Source organism: Atractosteus spatula, chromosome 10, assembly GCF_055471065.1.
Source record: "Atractosteus spatula isolate fAtrSpa1 chromosome 10, fAtrSpa1.hap1, whole genome shotgun sequence".
Lineage (NCBI taxonomy): Eukaryota > Metazoa > Chordata > Actinopteri > Semionotiformes > Lepisosteidae > Atractosteus > Atractosteus spatula.
In genome coordinates, this window is record NC_142715.1 from 14,823,865 (window position 1) to 14,848,499 (window position 24,635).

A 24,635-nucleotide genomic window follows, 5' to 3' on the forward strand; every position below is an offset into this window, starting at 1 on the left:
ACATTTAGCAGGTTTGGCACCGTGGCTTAGCTGGTTAAGACGCCTCACTAAAAACCAGGAGACCCTGGGTGCGAATCCCAGCGGTATCTATTCGTAGACAACAGGCCACTCATTGTCAATATTATGGAGCTTAATTTAAAGACAACGGGAGAAGCATGAGTTACAGCTTTCTGTAGCTGTTTTATTGGGTACATATCAGTTGGCTCTGTGGCGCAATGGAGAGCGCATTGGACTTCTAGGCTTTGATAGAATGAAGTCATTCAAAGGTTGTGGGTTCGAGTCCCACCAGAGTCATGTATCATTTTGATTCAACCTTTCAAAATCCTCTAGGGATTAGTGTTGATCCAGTCAAATAAAGGACTTCTTAGGAGTCCACAGTTGAAAATGAACCAGCAGCCACAAGAAAAAAATTAGCACTGGACTGTAATCACATTACTCCTGTCCTGGAGTCCTTGCACTGGCTTCCTGTCAACTTCAAAATCCTCATGCTCACCTATAAGGCTTTCCATGGGTTGGCAACTCAGTACCTGTCTGGGTTATCGCCCTACTCCCCACCTCACAACCTTTGCTCTTCTAATTCTGGTCTCCTATCTGTCCCCCAGTCCATCTACACTCTATGGGTGACAGGGCCTTCTCCTGTTTTGCCCCAAAGCTCTGGATCTTTATCCCCAAGGATATCAGAGAGTCACCTTCTCTAAACTCCTTCAAATCCAGACTCAAAACCATCTTCTTTAGAAGAGCCTTTAATGAACTATTCTTTACCCCTCTGTTCCTACTGTATTTAATACCACCATCTATTGTCTCCTCTAACTGTGTATTCTCATCCTGCTTATCTTGTGTATTTTTTTAACTTTATTGGTTTCATTCTGTAAAGCACTTTGAAAAGCCACCTTTAAAGGCACTATATAATGTAAAAATTATTATTAATAATAATAATGAACAGTGCATTTAACACTGAGCACATGCGGTCCTTCTTTGCAAAGGATTGCAAAGGTTGGGAATTAGCCTTTCACTCATGTTGTTGAAGACCGTATCCTGGCTTTGTTGCAGGAAATGTCTGGATGCCATCACCGGATCAAGGAGAGGATCAGGGTTTTGGGAAGTCTTTTTGATGCCTGACACTGTGTGTTTCCTGGTTGTAACGGGTGTCATTCTGGACCTAAACAACAGAGAACACCGTTGAAATCGCTGAACTGCCTAGTGGACACTTTGTCGCCTTCTTCTGACCTGTATTTAATGCGATTCTCTGAAAACTTGGCACGTAATATCTGTGCTACCTTTATGGAGGGCACACTCATAAGAATCATAGATTCGATCACAAGCATCTAAAAATGAGCATGAGAAAATGACATCACGCTATAAGGCTGAATGGCACAAATTCTCCTGTTACTTCTGCAGCAAATGTGTGTTTTTTGCTTCTTAACACTGAGATAGTTGGAGATATTTGGCAGCAGTGGGATTCCAACTCACACCCCCAAAGAGACTAGAGCTTTAATCCAGCTCTAAATTAAAAACTGGGTGACTTGTAAGGGCTGGTAGGAGAGGAAAGGTATAAATGCTTCTTTTTTGGACAAAGTCTTTATCTACTAAAAGAAGGAAAGAAATATTTGATTATTATTTTTTCACCAGTTGTTATGATCAAATTATTGTAATGCAGTGCCATATTAAGGTATAATATGTACATGAACGTCATGTCTGAGTCGATGATGGCAGCTGAGTATCGCTGGAGGACAGTTCATCATGAGTGGGCAAGCCTGCATAATGAGGGAGAAGAGATCGGCCTTTCTGACGCAGTGTCCAGTGACACTAACCTTCTGTCCTACTGTTCTCTGCTAATGTAGAGGGTGAATGTAAGGTTTCATTCTTGTAAAATATTTCCGAGCACTTTTTTTGTTGCTGAAAATTAATCTTGTGCATTTGAATGAATTCACCTTGTCACCTTATTCTATACATTGTTTCATCAGATTAGAACATTTAGAGGAGCTCAATTGCATTTATGAATTGCATAGTGATAGTATTTCTTTCCGTTTAAATACTTCAGTCAAAAATGTAGAGAAGGTGCTCCTGTTTTCACCATTATAAGAACTGTGATGCACCAGTAATATTTACTCTCATAAAAGTATTGTAATTGTATTGTTCTGTTCTGTAACAATCTTGAGTGACACAACCCTTCTGTTTTACTGCACTACACTTCTCCAGAGGCCAGTTCAGCACACAAGGATCCTCAGTCAAACAAACACTGCAATCGCTTGATAAACGCCATTTCTCATCCTTTCTCTTAGTGTCGGTGCTACTATTGTATGCAAAGGAGGCGACTTGACAATGAAATCTTAAAGAGAGTCTTCATGAAGGTGTGCGTCGGCAAGCTCTCCACTGGCAATTGACTGGGCTTGTGAAGAAACCAATCTCATTCAACAACCATACAAATTGCACAGCTTAAGGCACATGAAGCGAAATCCGTGAGCTGATTGACACAAAACAATGTCACTTCACATTATCTGCAAAGTTGTTTTGCTTGTCTGACCACCTCTTCCTACTTTACAGTGAGCACATATATTTCAGTTTCTTTCCCCCATGTGGAGATGTATCCACTGCCAAATCTGCTGTCTGATTATTTAAATTATCTGTAAAACTGTTACATGACTTCATCTAATTGTAAATTTATAAGACAGTCTGTGAGACATTTGTGAGAGTAGGTGAATCCCAGGGCTGGTATGGAATCACACACAGAAAGGTCTTCTGTGTGATCTGAGTCCCACTGCTCAGAGCTACAGACTGGTCAAATGGTCACTATTGTAGACACGACCATCGGAGCATCGGCTACAAATAATCAATATACTGATCATAGTGTCACTACTGGTGTTTATTACATAAATACTATATATAAATAATAAGATAATTCCACACTCATGTGTGTTATAAAACATTTATAAACATTTTGGGAGGCTGACATACAGTAAAGAAAGTAATACTGAAGGGCTGGAAGTCCTGGAAAGCGTTAATAGAACCTTCTTGCTTTCGACCTGGAACAGAGCCCACAACTGCCAGATCAGTGACCCCTGAGCCCAGTTCACAAAGAGGAGAACCAGGAGCTCTTCTATGTCTCTAAGAGGGCTGGGAGGAAGGATAAAAGGGGGAAATGTGACATGAGTCCAGGCTGTTCTGTCTGATATTGTTCATGTAGCAGCACTGATTGTCTGAATATCTTCTGGTTCTGGATTGTGAGGATAGAGAGCAGTACGGAGTTGAGATCCTGTCTGAGTGTGAGTCTGAGCCGTGAATCTGACTGAGAAGAGAATAATGATTTTTTATTCTGCCTGAGAATTTTCCTGAGAATTTTTCTTCTTTTCCAAGTGGTGTTACATCCCCTTCAGATACTCTGCACAGACTGCCAGAGTGAGAGAAGAGGAGAGAGAGATGGACAGCTGCAAAAAAATGCCAGTGATTTTTTCTCCTTTTAACAAAAAGTGGAGAAAAACAACAGCAGTGCATCTCCGTTGGCTTGATTTGGCTTAATACAAGTATTCACTTCCTTTTCTGTAGATTACAGCCTGCGAAAGATGAAATGAAGTTCTTGGTTACTCTTGGTCAGTGCAGAAGAAGTACTGCCAGCTGGCAGGAAAACGACAGTATTTTATTTTCTTTAACTACAAACACGTGAGTTGTGAAAAGCAACAGGAATGTGTCCCTGTGCAGATGTTAAACAAAGGGCTGCTGGGTCAAATGCACTCAGGGACGTGCTTCAGATTGTGATGATGTAAACATAATCTCTGATAAAAATTGAAGGGATTTCTTTGCAAACCCTCTTGAATGTTGCAGGAAATGTTTGTGTTTTACTCGTGTGGAACTACAACAAGTAAACAATTAAGTACCAAAGTCAATGTCCAAGAAAACCATCTTCACGTGTGGAATTTTTCTTTAACTGGCTGTTGGGAGAATTCATTTATACACCTGTTGTATCCTTAGCAAAAATATTTTAAAATTAGAACACAGATTTGTTGGAGAACTTGACAATTCTTGACAATCATTATTAAATAAGCATTATATAAATGTGCATTGATATTTTTAATATGTACCTTAATTGTAATATATATATACATAATTGCTTTGATATGGATGTTCATTTGAAGGATTTGAGGAAACTATCAAGGATCACAGAACAACCAAAGATACATTTAGGCATCTGCGATTGGTAAAGATGAAAGAGTACCGTAAGTGTGAAGCTTGCATACACATGAGAGAAAAAATCGGTTTTAATGCACTTCATTAAACTGATGGTGTGCTTGTCAATCGTGCATAAAATGTACATAGCAGAGGATGGTTTCGATCCATCAACCTCTGGGTGATGGGCCCAGCATGCTTCCACAGAGACACTCTGCTGACAGCTGTTGGACATTGATTCAACACAACTATCTTTGCTTTCTAAAAGTGCGCCCGAGATGAAAAGTCTAAACGGTAAACGCAGACGTCACTTTGAGCACTTGGTCTTTTGTGGTACGAATCATCACACGCTGCTCTACATGGGCGTCTTCTATATCGTTGAGAACCAAAGCTTCTGCTTTCCGAGGCAACTGATTCTTTCATTGTTAATTCCCAAATCTTCAATGAGAATCAGTGAAACGAAAACCAAACACATGTACAGACTCGCGTCCTAGCGTGAAAGAAAAACAATGGAAGCATTTGAGAAATAACAAGAGTAGTCTGAACAACTCCAGCCTATCAACTGCTCTACAGTGATCGCTACCTCTACACCCAGTTTATAACTCTGAAAATGATGCAGGAAGCACAGCAAAGTTCTAAAACCAGTGAATGCAACTGCATACATAAAATGTCAATTTTTCAAAAGTAAAATCTTCAGCTTTGAAGGATTGTCATTCATATATTTTCGTTTTTCTCTTTTTTTACATAGCACGCTTTCGAGAAATAAACTGTCTTGTAATTAAGGCTGCATTAGAAAATGTGTATCTAGCTTTGTTCAATTAAAATCGGGACATCCCAGTGGGCAAAAGATGTAGAATATACGTCTATTAAACTCATATATAAGACGTATAAATGTGGTCCGTAATTCGTCTAGAATGAAATTCTAATATACGTATATCGTTATACGTCAATTAGATCTATGATTATATGTTCATTCTACATATATGGTTGGAGCTCTATTATACGGATAACTGTAGAGGACTATTATACATATATGGTTAAAGGTCTATTATACATCAAAGATAGATGTTATAGGTGTAGAAACTAGTAAATCAAGCCAATGGTTTTGTTTAGAAATTAATTCTGAAAATATACAATCATTCACACCTAAAAAATATGTAGTTCAAATTATACATTATATACAATATTGTTATCAACATATGGCTAATCATCATATGTTGACAATCTGTTCAGAAATGAACCTGTGTAAAAGGACTTCACCATAGACTAGGATGGCTGAGTGGTCTAGACATTAGATTTATTATCCAATGGACAAAGGTCCATGTGGGTACAGTCTCCCCTTTTGTTAGACTACTGTAACAATTTTGCAGTGACAGAACACTTTGAAGATTTACACTCTATTTAAATATGAATTTACTCACTTTCAGTTCTCTTCACTCCCCGGGATAACTGAACTCTCACTATTGCATACCAAAGGCTTTACATGCATTAGTTCAGGTGTGTAGTTGCGTCAGCATGCGTAGTTTGCAAAGGAACAAGTAATAGGTTTATTCCATGCTGAAAAGAGAAGAGTGAAAAGATAATGTTTCAGCTGTGAAGCCTTCTTCAGAAACGTTGTGTTTTCTCTCTTCTCTATTCAGCATGGCATAAACCTATTACTTGTGCCTTTATATGCATTAGCTGTGATACAGATTCTAAAAAAGACAGAATGAAACTGTTTGTTATGTGTCTCATGGTGATCCTCTTCTCGATCCAAATGAAATGTTTAATATGATCCCTCGAGAAAGAAAAGGAGTCAATTTCCGCCTGGAATGATTGATGCCCCATCAAACCTTTTTTAATATCCCCGGAAGTTTATACAGTAGAGTCCTGGTTCGCGGCTTAAACTCAAGGTAAACAAGACTAAGGAAATGAGTTGGAAACCTGATGTCGAACTGGGATTTAAATCACCTGGAACATTTCACTACATTTGGCAGTATGTGCCAGAGAGAAGTGCCTGACATCCCTTCGATAGCTCAGTTGGTGGACAAGAAGACTGTAGTGGAAAAAGTGAAGAATCCTTAGGTTGCTGGTTTGATTCTGGCTTGAAAAAAGGTGCTTTTGTGTACTTTAATCAAAGAGTTAAAATAGCCAATCTTTTTCACTCAGACGTTGATCAAAAGCTCAATAAATGACGAAGCAGAGGCTCTTGTTCCAAATTCAGCTCCCGTCTGATTGTCTTGTTTTGGCCAAGATCTGATCTTTGAATCCAGGGACTACTCTGTCTGCTTTGTTATTCAAAACCAGATACAAATGTCACGTTTTTATTGTAGATATAAAGGTTTTCAAAGGATAGGCACTTAATTGGTTTTATGATTTGGTATTGATTTTGTATCGTTGTATTATTAAGTTTGTGCTTTTTGTGTTTTTAACATATTGTGAACTTATTTTTTAAAACAAATGCTTACAAAGGCAAACACGGCACACATCTGTTTATACCAGCGGTTTATACAAAAAATTGTATATTTTTATTAAGTACAAGCTACTGTGCACTTTTAGGAGTTTAACAGGTTTGATATAAAGCAGCCAAAATATAAAAGGGGAAAATACTCCAGACTGCGTGTAAAGCCCTCGTTGTGACTGTTGTTTTATTGTTAAATACGGCATACTGTGCACGAAATGTTGCACAAACATAATCTGATATTCTAATAATTATTATTTTAATAATTTGATAATGTAGCATTTTCAGGTTCCCTCAGGACAAAAGACAAGTGGAAACGTGATAGTAAACCAAGCAACTGCTTTATTCTCCTATCAAAACCACACAAAAACCAAACAGAGGAAATACACACACATGAGGAGACCGACAGAACACGTACACATGGATAGGGTGGTAACCCGTTAACTACAGGCTATACACTTATAAAGCTATACAGGACACTAAAACTACTATAACACTATTTACATATGCAGGGTCAGCCACTGGTCATCGTGCTGACCCTCAGATTCTTCCCGGCTACAGCTCCCAGCCTGCTCCACGGTACTATGAGCACCAAGGTGCGCGGCCTCCTCACCACAGAGCGAGGGCGTTACACTGCCCCCACCTGAAGTGTCTGGCGTCGAACACCCCCCTTAGGCTGTACTCATACTCTGCTTAAGGCTGCGGAACTCTGCGTGAGCAGCCACTGCGGCGTGGTGGAGGCTGGCGGCCCGCGGACGCCCCATTGTCGGCCGGCTCCGGCACCGGCTGCTCCTCCCAGACCTGGTAGGGTGCCAGGCGGTCTTGGTGCAGGACCACCACTCTCCCCCCTGTTCTCCCAGCTTACAATCTCTGAGGTACTTGTCACTAAACTCGGACGTGATGTGCCACACATGTGCCGTGTGCCTTTACTTTTGTAAAATTAAAGTCGAAACCCAAAACAGTAACATACTTAAGAGTAAATGCCTCCTAATAGCTAGCAAGCGCTCCTAGTTAGTAAAGTTGTTTGTGTCCCTGCCTGTCACACAGGAAACCGGGGTTTGATTACCGACAGGGAGACATTTATTTTTTTATTATTATTATTATTTATCGATTAATTTCGAACGCAAAGAAAAGTAGTTTTCTTCCAAGAAATCACACATTTGTCGCATCCTCCATACTATACTTCTCTCTTGGAGTAGTAAAGCATTTTGATTTAAACTGAACAATATATTAAATGTTTCATCTATACACTTACGATTAACATAGGCAGCCTTGAACGGATTGCGGAAATCAAATATACAGAAGGATTCAGAGTGTGCTTTCCGACTTTTGTGTAACATTTTCCTTTGATAGGGTGGAGTTGTTTTTAAAATCTGAATTAAATAAAAAGGAGTGACGTCAGTGTAAAACAGCTTTCCTTCACGGGAAACAACAGTTGTGTTCCATATTTCTAATTATTTTGGTTTCAAGATAGCAATTTAGTATGAAACATAAAAGCCAGCTGGATAAATCTCTTACACGTCATTTACAATGGCCTTTCAACTAATAGCCCGTGCAGGGATCAAACCTCAGCTAATAGTACGAGTTGCCTAAGGCTCTGCAACATGCAGATGAGAAACTAACCTCCGCTTCTTCATTATATGCACAGTGAGCTATATATGCGGGATTACTGCCCCCTACGGGCTCTGAATTTGATTGTGGTACAAGACCGGCCATGGAGAAATGAAGTGAAGAGGGTGTGTTCATTAAAAGGCTCATAGCGTCCCTGGGAGGTCTCAAACCACCACCCTTTTGGTTAACAACCGAGCCACAAAGACTCATGTACAGCTTAACACTTCTCGGTCTCAGTGAAAGTGATACACTCCGTAAAATTTCTGGAGAATCATTTGTCAATTTCCCTACGGGATTAATAAAGTATTATCTATCTATCTTAAAGGAAAATCGCCAACAGTGGCCGATATCTGTTGGAGTTTTTTTCATTCTATACTGCAATTTCTGAAGGGTACCCTGTGAAAATACGAATATTGACTAGAAGGGATGGACATATAAGGTCAGCAGGCTTGAGGAATTGGACCTTATGGTGAAGGCTGCGGGCTAAGCATCAGCAGAACCTGATCAGTATCGTTTGACTCCGATATACTTTGACAACTTAACTTCTGGATTTAGAGACATTTACCTTAGTGTCGGTATACTAAGATGTTTTGGTAACGAGGAAGGAGGGACAAAGCAAATTGGCAGAATGTGTGCTATTTTGTTGACTACAAGTCCTCACATGCCAGAGGGTCAATATTAAAAAAAAACGTAACAGTATAATCTCTTGTACTTCACAATTTAATAGTGTCTGTTACATTGTGTCTCACGCCTCAGTGTCAGAATTGTGAGACGAGTTTGTAATCAGGAGGGAGGGCCATAGCAATTCAGCAGAAATTGCATTCACCTTTTCCCAATGCATTCTCACATGCCATTTTCTCACATGCCATGCTCAGAGGGTCATATTTTTAAAATGGTATCATAAAATGTCCTGAAGTTCAGGATTTTGACAGTCTGTTATATTGTGTCTCACACCTTGATGTCAGAAATATGAGATGATTTTAAAATCAGGAGGGAGGGCCCTAGCAATATAGCAAACATTGCATTTACCATTTGACAATGTATTCTCTCATGCCATGTTCAGAGGGTCGTATTTAAAAAACGGTACAGTACAATGTCCTGAAGTTCAGGATTTTGATAGTCTTTTCCATTGTCTCTCACACATCTGTGTCAGAATTTTTAGACATTTTTATAACCAGGAGGTAGGTTCGATCACCCTCTGCTCATCCTCAGTTAACCATATAGTCTCATATGCCATGTTCAAAATGTCCCATTTAAAACTGCTATATTAAAATTTCTTGTAAAATGCAAGAGTTTGAGACTTTTTATGATCAGAAGGCAAAGTCGTGGAAAATATGCAGAAAGTGCCAGTGAATTTACGTTTTGCCTTATTTACTCGTGGTATAACATGCCAGTTTGTTTTATTGTGAGTTGTGTTTCTGAAATGTGTTTCATACAAAAATGCAATTTGGACAGTCTCTACTTACATATTCCCCTTTACTGAGGAAATGTACAGTAATACATCCGGATAAGTATTTTTAAAAATGACTGTAGAGAGCCATCTACAGGCGAAAGACGACATAAAATCACAGCACCAGCATTTAAGATGGAACGAAAAACGCAAAGCAGCAGCTGGCGAATAAGAAGCCAACTTCAGCCTCGTTAATGCAATAGCATTAGGTGAGGTGGAAAAATATTTCTTGCTCTGAATCTTAACATTTTTATAGGAGGTGTTCTAGGACTTCTTGCCTCAGAAAAAAAAACTGCCAGTACATCACTTATTTCTACTCCATCAATAGCAGCAGTGTTATCAGTACTGAGCCCTAAATGTAGGTCCTATCATCATATAAAAAGTCGAAAGTATCGACTGCATTCAACTGATAAAATGTATCTTCTATGAGAGTTATATCTTTATCCAAAATACATCGGAAACAAATTTGCACGTTTTTTGGGGGGGATCCTGAAGACTGAGACTCAAAACTTTTTTTTCTTCTTTCCAGGAGGAAGGATTATTCAGATGCAAACATTGTCCCAAAATCAATGTACTCTCCATTGATATTCAAATCCTCAAATTCTTCATCTGAACGTCGAAATTGAAATATGATAACGTACAAATTGTGGTTTTCTTTTTAAAGCAAATTTTATGCTTTAAATTAAATACATTTTATTTATTATGAATGTGCCGGAATTTTTTCAGTACTTTAGAGGGTTCTGCCATTTTAGATGTTATGCTGTTCCTGTCTGATTTATCAAATGTGTCATTTAAATCTCCAGTCATTTCTATATCAGTCTGAAGGCCTTGCAGTAAAGATTGCAATTCATCCAAAAATGCCAAGTTTCCCACTGGTGATACATACAAGGAAATGAATGTATATTTTCCCCCCAAATCAACAAATTTAAAATCAAATACCTCCTTCATCTGCAGGTGGAGAGAATAATGTCAGAATAAATACAGGTTTAAAAGTCAGGAGCATTGATAGTCCTATTTTAAAATGACACTAAAATGCTCACAATATATTAAAAAGCTCTGTAAAATGCAAAAATAATAAAAAAAATATTAAAACAAGGTAAAAAGAAATAATACACAGTTATAAAGCTCAGGAATTATCAATGTGAAGTTACAATGGGTTGATTGTGTTTCATGTGATTTAAAAAATAAAATGTTTGCAAAAAATCCACTTACAATATGCTAAAAATGGCAAGAATACTTAACCTTTTACTACCAGTGACATATTTAGCCAATGTCCGCCTGGAATTTCCTCCCCCTTAAACATTTGTTATATCTCTTCAGCAGAACATAGCAGGAGCCTGGTTCAGGTCTTAAATTGAAGCTAACCCCCTTGGCTTTGAGTGTGAATAGTCAAATTTCTTATATTTCTTAATGTGTCCACTCAGCAGACAAACATATGAAAAAAAACCAAAAAAAACAGCTGGCGAACATTTTTTTTTGGTCTTCAGAGGTCAGATTTTTCAACTATATGCATGTCAAGGGCCTGGGAATGATTTGAAAACCTTGTTCTAGGTGGCTACTAGCTTGGATAAAAAATTGGGACAAATTGATCAATTAGAAAAAATTCTACATCATGTTTTGTGATGACTGGACCTGGAATGAAATTTCATGCCTATAATAAAAAATCATAAAATATAGAAAATAATAAGAATAAAAACCATTGCAATTGCTATAAAAACCTTAAGACACTGCTAGAGAGCCTTTACCTGCTGTTATGCAATGAAAAAAAACCTCAGAGTTGCCTTCTGGTGTGAAAAAAAGGAGCACTGATAAGAAACTGATAAAAAAACTGATTGATTATCCCTTCTGAGTCAATGATTGACAGCTAAAAATGCAGCCTGAAGCTTCTAGAGGAAGTCTCACCCCCTAAGGGCTCTGAATGGCTGAAAATACAAAGAATGACAGTGGTTTTTACCAATCAAATCGCCTTATTTCTGGCGCTCGTTCTTCAAACATTTATTACGTAATCAGTAACGTTTACTAGTCTCTAGCTCTTGAGATAAACTAGTCTGGGTTATTTTGGATATATATCATGCTCCAGAATAAGGTAAAAACATGGGATATATATATATATGCTGGTTTTTGCTTTTGCGGTTTTGTTGGTAAAAATGTATGATATTGACATGCTGGGCTGGCCAGGTGATCGGGTGTTTTTATTGGGATTCTGCTAGTTCATTAATTTATTGGTTTATTGCATAATAGTGTCATGTCTGTGGAAACAAACTTTATGATTTTGTTGTGGTGATATTTGAGAATACGTGCACGTGAGAAAATTTGTGGAGCGGTTTCAAACAAACGTTGTTTATCTCGCGTTTATCTTAAAAATAATAAGTGTCATCTGGGGAGACAGGAGTGGTCCTCGGTGACCGCGATCCGGACTAAGTTAACAGGTGTTTAATTTAAAAAAAAATAAAACAAGTTAAAAATAAATACTAAATGGGTTTAACATTCAGGAATCTAATTGGTCAGATGCTTACGATAAGTGATGCTGGTGTTTCGTGTGATTTAGCGAATTCAAAAAAATATTCATTTTAAAAACTGCAAGAGCTCGTATGAAAAAAAAGTTCGTAAGTATCTTTGTTACAACAGCCGCGCCACAACTATTCAGATACTGTACATCAGAAAAGTACCTGAACTTGACTGGTTTATTCAGTTATGTGCATTGGGAACGAAAGGGAGACTTAGATGGATTTTATTAGGGTTTTAGGAATCAGAAAATTTATTTTTACACGTTTATGCCTACGAGCAGAAATAACTTCCTGCTTTCAGCGCTTTTTTTGTTTCTGCTTGTAACCTCGAACAGAGAAACCCAGTACTGACTCACAGAAACACCCCGGAGTTTCTGTGTTTCTGGGATTTAAGAGGGATGTATGCAGCGATGTTACGAGTCTGGAAGGAGGAGACGCGCATTCCGCACGGGGAGCGTAGAGCAATGAGCCGCACCTGCTGCGCGCTGAGTCCTGTCCTATATAACCGCTGAGCACGGACACACAGAGTCTCCAGCCAGTGTTGGAGATTTATGATTTCAATGTTTCCTTTTGAGCAGAAGATGGATTTCTTCCTCTAGTTAAAGTTATTGGAGTTGTGGTTACTGTGCTAGACCGTCGGGAATAAAGATAAGAGTGCTTTCTTGATACTTCACAAGAGTATACATAATTCACGAGCTGTATTAAAAAAAATGAACTGGAAGAAAAGCAATAGGGCTGGAGTTTATAGACTGTGATGCAAATACGAGAGTAGGAGAGGAGGGGACTAGTTCAGGAGCACAACCGGCCCTCTCCTGCCCATTCTCCCACCAGGGTCTGTTGTAACCCAGTGTGAAATTCAGCTCCTTGCAGTTCAGCTTTTGATCACTCAGCTGCTTTGCCCTGGGAATATGGGGCAAATAAAGGAGATAGCAACCAGACTAGAGGGAGAGTTTTTATTCCTAAGGGATGACTTGTTTTACAACAGCAGACAACTTAAAGAAACAAAAACCTCTGTTCTGCTGCTCCAGGTTGGTTCCACTGGGAACAAGTGTGGCCAGGAGCTCATGAACAGTAATTAGGGGTTGTTTCCACAAGGGGGGCTGGAGTAAGTTAGATGTCAAGGGCAATAAAACTCATTAGACCTAATTGACCAGTTAAAGTGAGTTGTTCTGCTTTCTGCACAGAAACCAGTGCTCTCTTCTCAATGTGTGGGTGAGTCTGTCAGTGATATAACAGCTAGGCAGGACTGCCACTGTGGTCTATTTCATCACCTGTGACCCCATCTTCCAAAGACAACAGTCCAATCTAGCATAGAGTGTCCCGGACTGCTCCATCAGTGACAGTGAGAGGTTTATCTTGTCTCTTGTTCCGCCAGAATGTAACAAATAGTGACCCCTTAATGGAGTAAACTTTAGCTTTTGTAGGTAATTATACCACTTGACAATGTTACAGGTGTTGGAGGGGGGGAACCCCTAGTGATCCCACAGTCTCACATAGACAATGGCCAGTCTACACAAACCTCCAGTCAACACAGCCCTGACCCCTGTTATGTCACCCAGGTCTACACTGTGAGACAATGATTATTTAGGAAAATTGTAAGGAATGCATTCCAAAGCAGTCAATGGAAGTATGGAATTAAAATAGTCAAGTCTTGATAAATAGAGTATATTATCTATTTATTATACCTTTACATTGTGACAAAAACAAATTTCAAGTCCATTATGAGCACACACAGCATATTAAAGATGGGTCTCTGCACTGTAAAGGAATCTCAGTTCACTTATAAAAACTTTAGCTAATAAACCTGAAATGTCATTTCTTTTACTGCTTGTTCTTTAAGGTACTAACTCATTGACATTTTGTAGATTAAAATAAGACTATTCACAAAGAAAAAGCATTCATCACAAATGTATCATGCCAAATAAACTCTAGTAATCAAGAAAAGGAAACAAAACCATCTTTTGAGGATGCCAGATAGAAATGTAAACACACACTCACATGTGGGGCCAATCTTACCAGAAATCAATTAACCCACCAATGATCTTGGACTGATGTCTGAAAACCAGAGCAAACAGTACAATATTAAGGTACTAAAGCTATTAGTAGAACAGATCTAGCTTCTCAACATAATACTTATGTCTGAACTTCATTGAATAGTGACACTTCAATCTTTCATATTCAATATTTTTCACAAAATCAACAGCTGAGAACAGACCGCCATATACCTTTATCCAGTGGTTTTCAGAGCAGAGACATCCGTGTGGGCAAGAGTTCTTTCCCTGAGGTCCACTGCACGTCAGCTAGCCACGTTCTGGCTGGGTCGTGTGTACTCCTGGGAACGTCGCCTGTAATGAATATTGGGGACTTTGTACAAATTAATAACGTGAGCATATTAATATGATTTGTGTTGAAGCCAAACATAGACAATCACTGTTAAAACTTGAATTCAACCTCCAGTGTCTGCTTTTGAAATGCTGATCATCACCCGTCTTCTGGCTTCTAGATGCACGTGTTAATGGATATTTCTTGTCTTCTTTTTTTTCCTCCCATATGCTCTTCTCTGTATCATTAAGTACTTCTGGGTCATTTCATGTACCTCGTGGCACCTTGGCTGGTGGTGAATGGCAGGCAGCTGCTCTAAAAATAACATGCCTATTAATATGATGTTGAAGACAAAACCAAAACAATACAACTTTGTTTTGCACTTTAAAATTTATCACAAGCTTGTCATATTTACAGTCATCAACTGATTTAGGCTGCTGTTCCTGTGAAAAATGTCCTTTGTTTAAGAAAGATACAATTTAAAATCTTTAGGTTTTAAATATAAACCACTGGCGATATGGTAATCACTTTTACAACTTTTAAGAAGTTGCAAGATAGCTCTACAACTATGTTGTCCTTAACCTATTCAGAAACTACCACTAATATTGTAAGAAATTGTTCTCTAGACTCTAGATCTTGTGGGCTCTGTTCTCGATGAATTGGAAAGGTGTCGTTCATGAAGTCCAGTACTCTGTCGATCTCTCTCTTACCAAGAGACTACCCATCTAACGCTGCAGGAAACTCCAGTGCCTGGTCTGGGAATGCTGTGCTATTCAGATTCTGTCAATAAATTTCAAGAATGGTTCACCTTTTTGTTTACACTGTGGCATTTCTTTGCAGTAACAATTGAGTGGGATAGTTATCTGCCTTCTATACTCTTCTGAAAATCATGTATCTTTTTAGCAGTCCCATAACCCTTCCTTATATCCTTGCTGATGAGAATGAGAAATGCTATTTTCAAGACATTAACACGAATATAATTTTTACATTAATTCCAAGGTACAAGAAAATGAATATCTTCAAAATATGCACTTTAATATACTTACTTAGTTTCTTTTTTTGAAATGGTCAGTGAACCAACCACTCCAGAGCTTGTCCTTCATCTTGAAATTATTTACTGGAAATGCTGTAATCACAGAGGAGCTCTTCTCCCCTCAACAATGTCCCTTTTTGTCACAGACAGAATTATGACAGACTGTTCGTTGATTATAAATGACTTTCTTACAGCCCTGACATTGTCTTTTCTCTTTGATTGATTTATCCATCCTTAGATTTGCCTCCTTATCCGGGAGGCAGGCTCAGTGTTTTTCACGAGCATCAATGCACAGTTTTTGTGCAGGTTCATCTGAAAAGAAAAGACATCTCATGTCTCCCTCTGTCATCTGTGAGCTTCAGCAGTTGTCTTTGTGATGACCTTGCCATTGTAATCACACACATTGTAATCACACACCACCTCTCCCTTCTGGAAACACCTGGAAGTCACAAACTTCTTCCCCTTCACAGTGTAGTGTGCTCTCACGAGGCACCAGTTCGGTAGGTTTTGGGCATTTACGGGGACAATTATTAATTGTAGCCATAAATTACAAAATTGATTCTTTTGATGGCTTTAGAATCCAACCATGCGATATAACTCAAACAACGCACACACACAGGTACTAATACACGAGGATACATTTATTAATACATAGAATATGCATGTAAACCTAACAGATCTTATCGAGAGGGTTATCAGAATACAAAATGTATATATTCAGTCAGTTACGAAGAGTTACATATATCAAGAGGACATACGTTCAGTATATCATTCATTTAGACCGTTTCGTAAATGAACTTTGTTATAACTTCTACATTAGATACTCAAAACAAGTACATAACTCTTAGGAATTAAATTGATATCAACTGGTTGGGATAACAATTGAATTCTCGAGCAGTAATGCATTGAAGTTGAATACTCATCCAATCTCTGGGGATTCAGATCTCCTGCGGGCTCTCTGGTTCCGTGCCAGGCTGTGCTGTGCGGCTTGCGACGATGCACTGCTGATGCTCACTGACCGACTAGTTAGTGTTGGCTTTAACTAGCAGAGTTTGTGCACAGGAGAAAAGATGAATGTGGGTCCCAGCAAGTCATGAAGCGCTAGTTCTGAATAGTGATTCAGCTGTCCACAGTTCCGACCTGTTCACGAGGCTTGCTGCTGATGCTAACCTCGGGTGGATCCTTTGGTTACTCTCTGTCAACCTCCGCTCTCGACTCTTAGAACAGAGGAAAGTTCTGGCACTTGGACACACTGGCTGTTCCGTGGTTGTCCAGGCTCAGGATGGTCAGGAGGCGCGCTGTGAGAATGTCCTGCCCCTGGGAGCCTTCTGCTCCTGGGCTGTCCTGCCCTGGAATTCTCCTTTAGAATTCTCCTTAGAAAAGTCTTTAGAATAGTCTTGGAGCTCTGTGTTGCCTTTTTTTACCTGGAGGAACTTCAGCTTATTCATTGGCTGAAAGTTCCATGGGCATCAGAATCCCACGTGGGTTACTCGGCCCTAACAGTCCCTGATTGGTTGATCAAGGTGAGATATGAGTCACTTACTCCTGACACTTAGGAATGTAGTCCAGATGTCCATCTGGCACTCCCTAGACAGATAGGCGCCAATGGATGACCATTGATCATGATAGCCAGGCTTAGCTAAGTGCATCCCCCTTTGGGAGCTGTCCCTTATCAAAAGAAAACATCTTTAAATCAGCCTGCATGAATAGCTTCTCTGTGGCTGCATCACAGATTTGAAGAGAGAGATGGGGCCTCATTTGGGAAAGCACAGCAACACTTAATTCTGTCTTATTAATAAGCATTGCCGCTACATATCCCCCCTTTTTGAAGGTCACGAGGTCCTGAGGCGTTGTTGCCTTCAAAACAAAACAGAGTTAAGTGATGTCCCTTGTCATTAGAACATTAACCTTAAATGTCCACATTACTCCTCGAGAATTCATACCGGAACCAGCATTGGGAACAAACAGGATGAATAAAATCTGGAGTATGTATAAACATGGTAGGAGACATCATCTCAGTCTAGGCATTACACATCAGGAAGTTCACTGTCAATATCTGATACCTCTGTAGGCAGATATTTGGGAAGAAGTAACTTCCTTTCTTTTGACATGCTACCTTTGACTCATTCATGTTACCCGGAGTACATCTTGATGTAAGAGTACAGCATTCAGAGTACACTGTCAGTCATGACCCACCTACCCGGCAGTAGTGTTACAATAACAACAGTTCCTGTTCCCAGCCCCCCTGATAAACCACGACACCTGTGTTGGGCACCTGCCAGGGTGGGTTGGAGGTTTGTTCCATTAAAGCAAACTAACTACCTGTACCTCTTCAGGGCGTAGTGTTTCTTGGATTTCTATCCAATTCAATAGTGTGGCACCTGAAGGCATCCATGACCTCCAGTTTGGTCTTATGTTGTCTGGTTCCAGACCGTACAGTGTTAAGTTACCATGCTGTACTATGGCCTCCTTGGGAACTTGCAGGAGACTGTTGGTTAGGTAGCTGCATTGTGGTAGCTGTATCATGCCTGTCACAAGTCATAGTGACAGTTAAGTGTGGTGTGCTGACCAGCCATTTACTTCCCACCTGCTCTTCATGGGGTTCATTAACCTCCCTCTGCTCGTTAGTAGCTTTACACCCTTCATTGGTGAATCATTTAGACACGGCCAATGGATAGCTTTGGTAGCCATACCCATCTCAAGATTTGGAACCAAATTCAATCTTGGATTGCCTTCTGGGTGAGCTATGAGCGATGGGGTGGTTAATGTCAAATACTCCTCTACTGAGAAGAGTGGAATCAAGTGGGTTGGGAATTGTGCCATGGCTAGACTGGCTACAGTGGCACTGAACTCCCTTAACAGGGCTTGTGTCAACATTCTGGCCTGTTGCACACAAGCATAAACCCACTGTATAACACCGGCAATCATGTCCACTGGTTGGGGGATAAGGTTTAACCCTGTTGCATAGGAAGTTGCCTGTAGGGTTTTCCCTAAGCTTTCCAACTTTTGCTGCTGTTGATACAGTCTGTCACTACCCTCTGGCATCTCTGACACCTGCCTTCTTGGAGCAGTCAGGGTGAGAGTGCCAGTAGCAAACAAACCTACCAAAAATAGCAAACGCACAACAGTGGCAGCAGCGATCAGTCCTCCTAAAAGTCTTTTAGGGTGGCTGATCTCAGTCATCTCCTTCTGAGTGACTGTCGCCTTTCTAAGCTGGCGCAGCATGTACATGGTGTCTTTCTCAGTATGCCATGTGGCATCTTGGGCACCAACATCCTGGAAATCTGGGGAGATCTGACGCAGCTGTTGATGCTCCTCCTCCATTTCCAGGGCATCTGCTTTTTCGATTTGTTCATGCCTGTGCTCCAGGAACCCTGCAGGGGGTGGTGCAGCGGTGGAGCATGCCTGACCCTCGGCTGAGTGATCATCTGGAGCACCTGAGTGATCTGGAATTGTTACCCAAGTCTCACTGTTCAGGTCTACCCTGCAAACTTCCTGATTGAGGAATCCCTCTATCGGCATGTTTACAATCGTTCGCTGGGCGTGGGTGTAGGGCACCTGCTCGCTCCCCCCTTCCCTCGCTAGGGGTTCAGGGAGCTGCCCCAGCAGTGGGATAGCTAGTTCACTGTCTTTGAACTCACTATCACCCACCAGGCCCATGTCAGTGCGGGCGGGGATTCTGACACCCCACTTTTCCGTGTTCTGCACTAACAGGCGGGTGGCTTGACCATCCAGCTCCAGTCTGGCTGAACCACTGTTGGTCAGACTCAGACTGACAGACTGAGCTGGTGGCTGTAAGAAAACCGGCTCGGCTTTCATTCCCTGTCCCTTCCGGGGGACTGGGTGTGTTGGAAACCCTGCCGTTGAGGTAGGAACAATCAGGTCAGTCTCACTCACTATCTGGTAGTTGTGAGAAATAATGTTACCTGACTGCAGGTTCCCTGGGTCACAGCAGAGGGAATCGGCATCTGGGATCAGGTGTGTCCACAGCGCAGTAGTCTCAGCGTCCAGCTGGACCTCCTCTCTAACCTGTGAATGTTGCACCAGGGGCACCTGGCGGTGGCCCCGTGACAGCTGCTCAAGCAGATCCTCACTAATAGAGGACCTCTCAGGGCTAAGGGTGAGGGCTACATCACCAACCTGCTCTCCTGCCATCTGGATCCCTTCCACCACTGCAGGGTGGTGGTCCTGACCCCTCTTGGGTGCCAGGGTGCACAGGGAAAGCTCCTTTTCATCGCCAGGTGGGGAGATCTGCTCCTCTTTAGGGATGTAAAAGGGGTGTGCTTTACCTGGTGGATCAGGCGGCTGCTTGGAGCACCGCTCCTGTGGCATGGAGGCTGTTGTGACCTCAGCCGGGACATGACTTCCCTGTATATCCGGGGAACAAGAAAATATTTTTATTTCTTGTCCAGAGGGAACAGAAGGAATCTCCACATAGGCTTCTGTGTTCGGTGGGCACTGTGTGAGCACAGTCTGCCTCTTGGCCCCCCTTCCTTCTGTACAGAAGGCTTAGGAGCCTTGACCTGTTTCCACACCTTGCCTTTCTGGTGATCCACCAAAGGTTCCTCTCTGAGTCGCATGCCCTTTTCTTTTTCTACCCGTTTGAGCTTGCTGTATGACATCAAACACCTTTCAACCTCAGTGTCAATCAATGTCTCACTGTGTAAGACATCTCCCATGGCAGCCTTGAGGTAAAAGCTTCCTGCTTTTCCTCTCTGTTTTACTGCCTGCTCTGTGACTTCAGGGGTGGAGTCAGCACTCGCTTGGGAGTGGCTGACCTCATCCAGGCAGGAACCCTTCCATTCAATCAGATAGACTGAGGGAGGGAGAGGGGGCGGGTCTCCGCCTCCTCCAGTGGAGAGTATCAGCTCATTCACGCTTCCGGCAGCCTTGGGGAGCGGTTGTCTCTGTCCTAATAAAACTTGTTCAAGCCTGGCCAGGCGGGCGGCTACTGAATCCTTTTGTTCAGCTTTATCTAGCCCTTTCCCTTCCCCGGTGTTCTCATGGAACTTAGGACGCTGTGTGCGGTCCTGTGTGCCTGCTTTGGAACGGGGCTTAGCCAGCTCAGGAGCCTGTGCTCCTTCGAGCAGGGGGGAATTAACCCTGCTGGCTCTGACGGCGAACACAGTCGCTTTAACAGCTTTTTGCTCAGAGCGACTTTGGACATCATACTCCCAGGCTTTCTGCACGAATCTCTTAATATCAGTCATTTTCATGGTCTGTGCATCTGTATGCATTAAGATCATCTTTCTGACTGACGGGTGGAGATTCGCAATGAATAAACCCTTGAAATGTGTGTTCTCTTCGCAACCCTCATCATTTCGCCCTGCAAAATAAGTTCATCTAAGTCTCTCGTAATATTCGCGAGGGGACTCTGCTCTCTCGTGCTTAATGTAAAGGGCGGCGGGTATCGCGGCAGTCGGGTCAATAAACGCACTGTATTCTGATAAGTGCTTGACACAGCTCTTCAAAGTCATCACAGACTTTCTTCATCTGCCTAGCCATCCACTCATGTACAGCTCTGCTGCTAGTTTTCCTGACCAGAAACACTTTTTCCTGTTCTGTAGCGTTTGGCAGGTACTGCAGGGTATACCTGAGGTCATGAATATAACTCTCGATATTATTCTCTGACACTGCAGGGTCAAATCTCTCCATGTCCTTCGCTAGCTCTCTCAGAGAATGGAGGTTTATTCTCCTAGCTTCTCCGCTGACGGAGATATGACGGAGATCGTGGTCAGACCTGTCGCTGCTAGAGAGAGTGCTTAATAGCGACTTGAATTCAGACCTTTTAGCAACCATCGTTAAACTTAAAGAGTATTACTTTTAAGTACGAAATCACAGTTCTACCACAGAAAACCACAAGATCAAGTATGCAATCAACCCAGTAGATCGCAAAAGATCACAAAACAATCAAGCACTGCTTAAAGAGCAAGGGGAACTTTTTTCCTTTCGGCTTTCAGCACACTGTATTGTCGAGTATGAAACCCGCGGTGTTTTATATTGAATTATTCCGCTTGGTTGACTCATTTCAGTCTTACCATAGCCCGTCCAGGGACGCCAATAAATGTAGTGTGCTCTCTGAAGGCACCAGTTCTGTAGGGTTTGGGCATTTACGGGGACATTTATTAATTGTAGCCGTAAATCACAAAATGATTCTTTTGATGGCCTTAGAATCCAACCATGCGATATAACTCAAACAACGCACACACACACGGGTACTAGTACACGAGGATACATTTATTAATACATAAAATATGCATATAAACCTAACAGATCTTATCGAGAGGGTTATCAGAATACAAAAGGTATATATACAATCAGTTACAAAGAGTTACATATATCAAGAGGACATACGTTCAGTTTATCATTCATTTAGATCATTTCATAAAGTGAACTTGGTTACAACTTCTACATTAGATACTGAAAACAAGTACATAACTCTTAGGAATTAAATTGATATCAACTGGTTGGGATAACAATTGAATTCTCAAGCTGTAATGCATCGAAGTTGAATACTCATCCAATCTCTGGGGATTCAGATCTCCTGCGGGCTCTCTGGCTCCGTGCCAGGCTGTGCTGTGCTGCAGATGCTCACTGACCGGCTAGTTAGTGTTGGCTTTAACTAGCAAAGTTTGTGCACAGGAGAAAAGATGACTGTGGGTCCCAGCAAGTCAGGAAGAGGACCGGTTCATTCCTGATGAAGCACTAGTTCTGACTAGTGATTCAGCTGTCCACAGTTCCGACCTGTTCACAAGGCTTGTTGCTGGTGCTTACCTCAGGTGGATCCTGTGGTTACTCTCTGGCAACCTCCGCTCTAGACTCTTAGAACAAAGGAAAGTTCTGGCACTCGGACACACTGGCCGTTCCGTGGTTGTCCGGGCTGAGTCTTAGGATGGTCAGGAGGCGCGCTGCGAGAATGTCCTGCCCTTGGGAGCCTTTTGCTCCTGGGCCGTCCTGCCCTGGAATTCTCCTTTGAATTCCCTTTAGAAAAGTCCAGGAAATAGTCTCTCAGGCCCTCTGTGTTGCCTGTTTTTACCTGGAGGAACTTCAGCTCGTTCATTGGCTGAAAGTTCCATGGGCATCAGAGTCCCACGTGGGTTACTCGGCCCTACCAGTCCCTGATTGGTTGATCAAGGTGAGATGTGAGTCACTTACTCCTGACACTTAGGAATGCAGTCCAGATGTCCATCTGGCACACCCTAGACAGATAGGCGCCAATGGATGACCATTGATCATGATAGCTAGGCTTAGCTAAGTGCATCCCCATTTGGGAGCTGTCCCTTATCAAAAGAAAACATCTTTAAATCAGCCTGCATGAATAGTTTCTCTATGGCTGCACCACAGAGATGAACAGAGAGATGGGGCCTCATTAGAAAAAGCACAGCAACACTTAATTCTGTCTTATTAACAACCATTGCCGCTACAAGTGAAAGGCTGAAGTGAAATAGAGCGGGGACGAAGGCAGTGAAGAGAGAGAATGTGGGAAGAAGAGAAAAATGCAAGAGAAAAAAAGCAGCGTCGTAAAAGAGGTGACGGAGCTGTCCTCTCTATAAGAAGGGTGCCAGCGAGCCTTGCTCTTGCTTACGGCCACACCCCCTTGAGCACGCCTGATCTCGTCTGATCTCGGAAGCTAAACAGGGATGGGCCTGGTTAGTACTTGGATGGGAGACCGCCTGGGAATACCAGGTGTGCTGTAAGCTTTTAAGCGCAGGAGGCGCCCAATCCCCGCTCGCTCGCTCGCTCGCTCGCTCGCTCATTCCCCTGTTCACACGTGCAGTGCGGCTTTTCCGTCTATTTGTCAGCTTTGGCGAGACACGGGTGCTTGTGTATTAGTGTGAGCGTTTTTTATTCTGATCATGAACAGTTTTACAAGTCCGCAAAGGATCGAGGAAAGGTTTATCGCCAGCTGAAAAGAGACACAGCGCTTCGGCTGTGGAGACTTGTTCGGCTGGCGTTCGGGGAGTCGCGTTTTTCAGAATTGTATTGAGATCGTTTTCCACAGAGCTCAGATGTCAAAGCACAGCAGCAGCTCTCCACAGCGATCCTCTATAGCGCCCTTTCTCCCGCAGCACCGTCCTCATTGGAAGGAAGCAAGAGTGAAAGGCTGAAGTGAAATAGAGCGGGGACGAAGGCAGTGAAGAGAGAGAACGTGGGAAGAAGAGAAAAACGCAAGGGAAAAAAAGCAGCGTCGTAAAAGAGGTGACGGAGCTGTCCTCTCTATAAGAAGGGTGCCAGCGAGCCGTGCTCTCGCTTACGGCCACACCCCCTTGAGCACGCCTGATCTCGTCTGAACTCGGAAGCTAAACAGGGATGGGTCTGGTTAGTACTTGGATGGGAGACTGGCTGGGAATATCAGGTGCTGTAAGCCTTTAATTGCAGGAGGCACCCTATCTTCGCTCGCTCGCTCATTCTCCTGTTCACACGTGCAGTGTGGCTTTTTGGCTTTTTATTTGTCAGCTTTGGTGAGACACAGGTGCTTGTGTATTAGTATGAGCGTTTTATATTCTCATCATGAACCTTATATACTGTATCTCTACATCCCATAACCTTTAACGGCAGGTGCCTGGGTGTGGACATGTTCTGATGTAATATTTAATTTAAAAGTAAACATTTTAGTAAAGTCTGTTATATTGTTAAAATCTATAAGCGTTATAAATATCAATTTTTGCTCGTGCTTATAATTTATCGCTGCTAAATGTGTCTTATTCAATTATTTTAACACTTTTATGACCTATCCACTAAAATATAAAGACCTGCCCTACAACGCTCTTCTCAAAAGATAAAATAAGTTTTACATTTTTTGATTCAATGTAATTTCTTTTCTAGAGAAACACATCACTTGAGGCTTGGGTTGCATGTTAATATTTTTAAGGTTTAAAGACTTTACGTTCACGGTACGTGGAAAATCATTTCAAACTTTTGAAAAGTTGTTGAGAATTTGTCATTGAAATAAGCTTACATATTTTAATTCAACGTGATTACTTTTCACTCTCGATAAAACACGTGTGATTTTGGGGCGGGGGGATATGGTGGGGCGTTCTAAAACATCACAACCATTTGAAAAATGTCTTGAGCTATGTAGGCATGGTTACAAATTTGGAGTTTATGCTT

General features: G+C 41.7%; 1 non-coding gene and 2 pseudogenes across 1 annotated transcript; all 3 read left to right on the top strand.

The window, feature by feature from the left end:
- The first annotated feature begins 201 nt into the window (after positions 1–201).
- Positions 202–294, top strand: trnar-ucu (transfer RNA arginine (anticodon UCU)). Its single transcript has 2 exons — positions 202–238; positions 259–294. It is a non-coding gene; the product is annotated as a tRNA-Arg (tRNA).
- A 22,809-nt stretch (positions 295–23,103) lies between these two features.
- LOC148825410 (5S ribosomal RNA) lies at positions 23,104–23,224 on the top strand (annotated as a pseudogene).
- A 549-nt stretch (positions 23,225–23,773) lies between these two features.
- Positions 23,774–23,892, top strand: LOC148825411 (5S ribosomal RNA; annotated as a pseudogene).
- Positions 23,893–24,635: the final 743 nt, after the last annotated feature.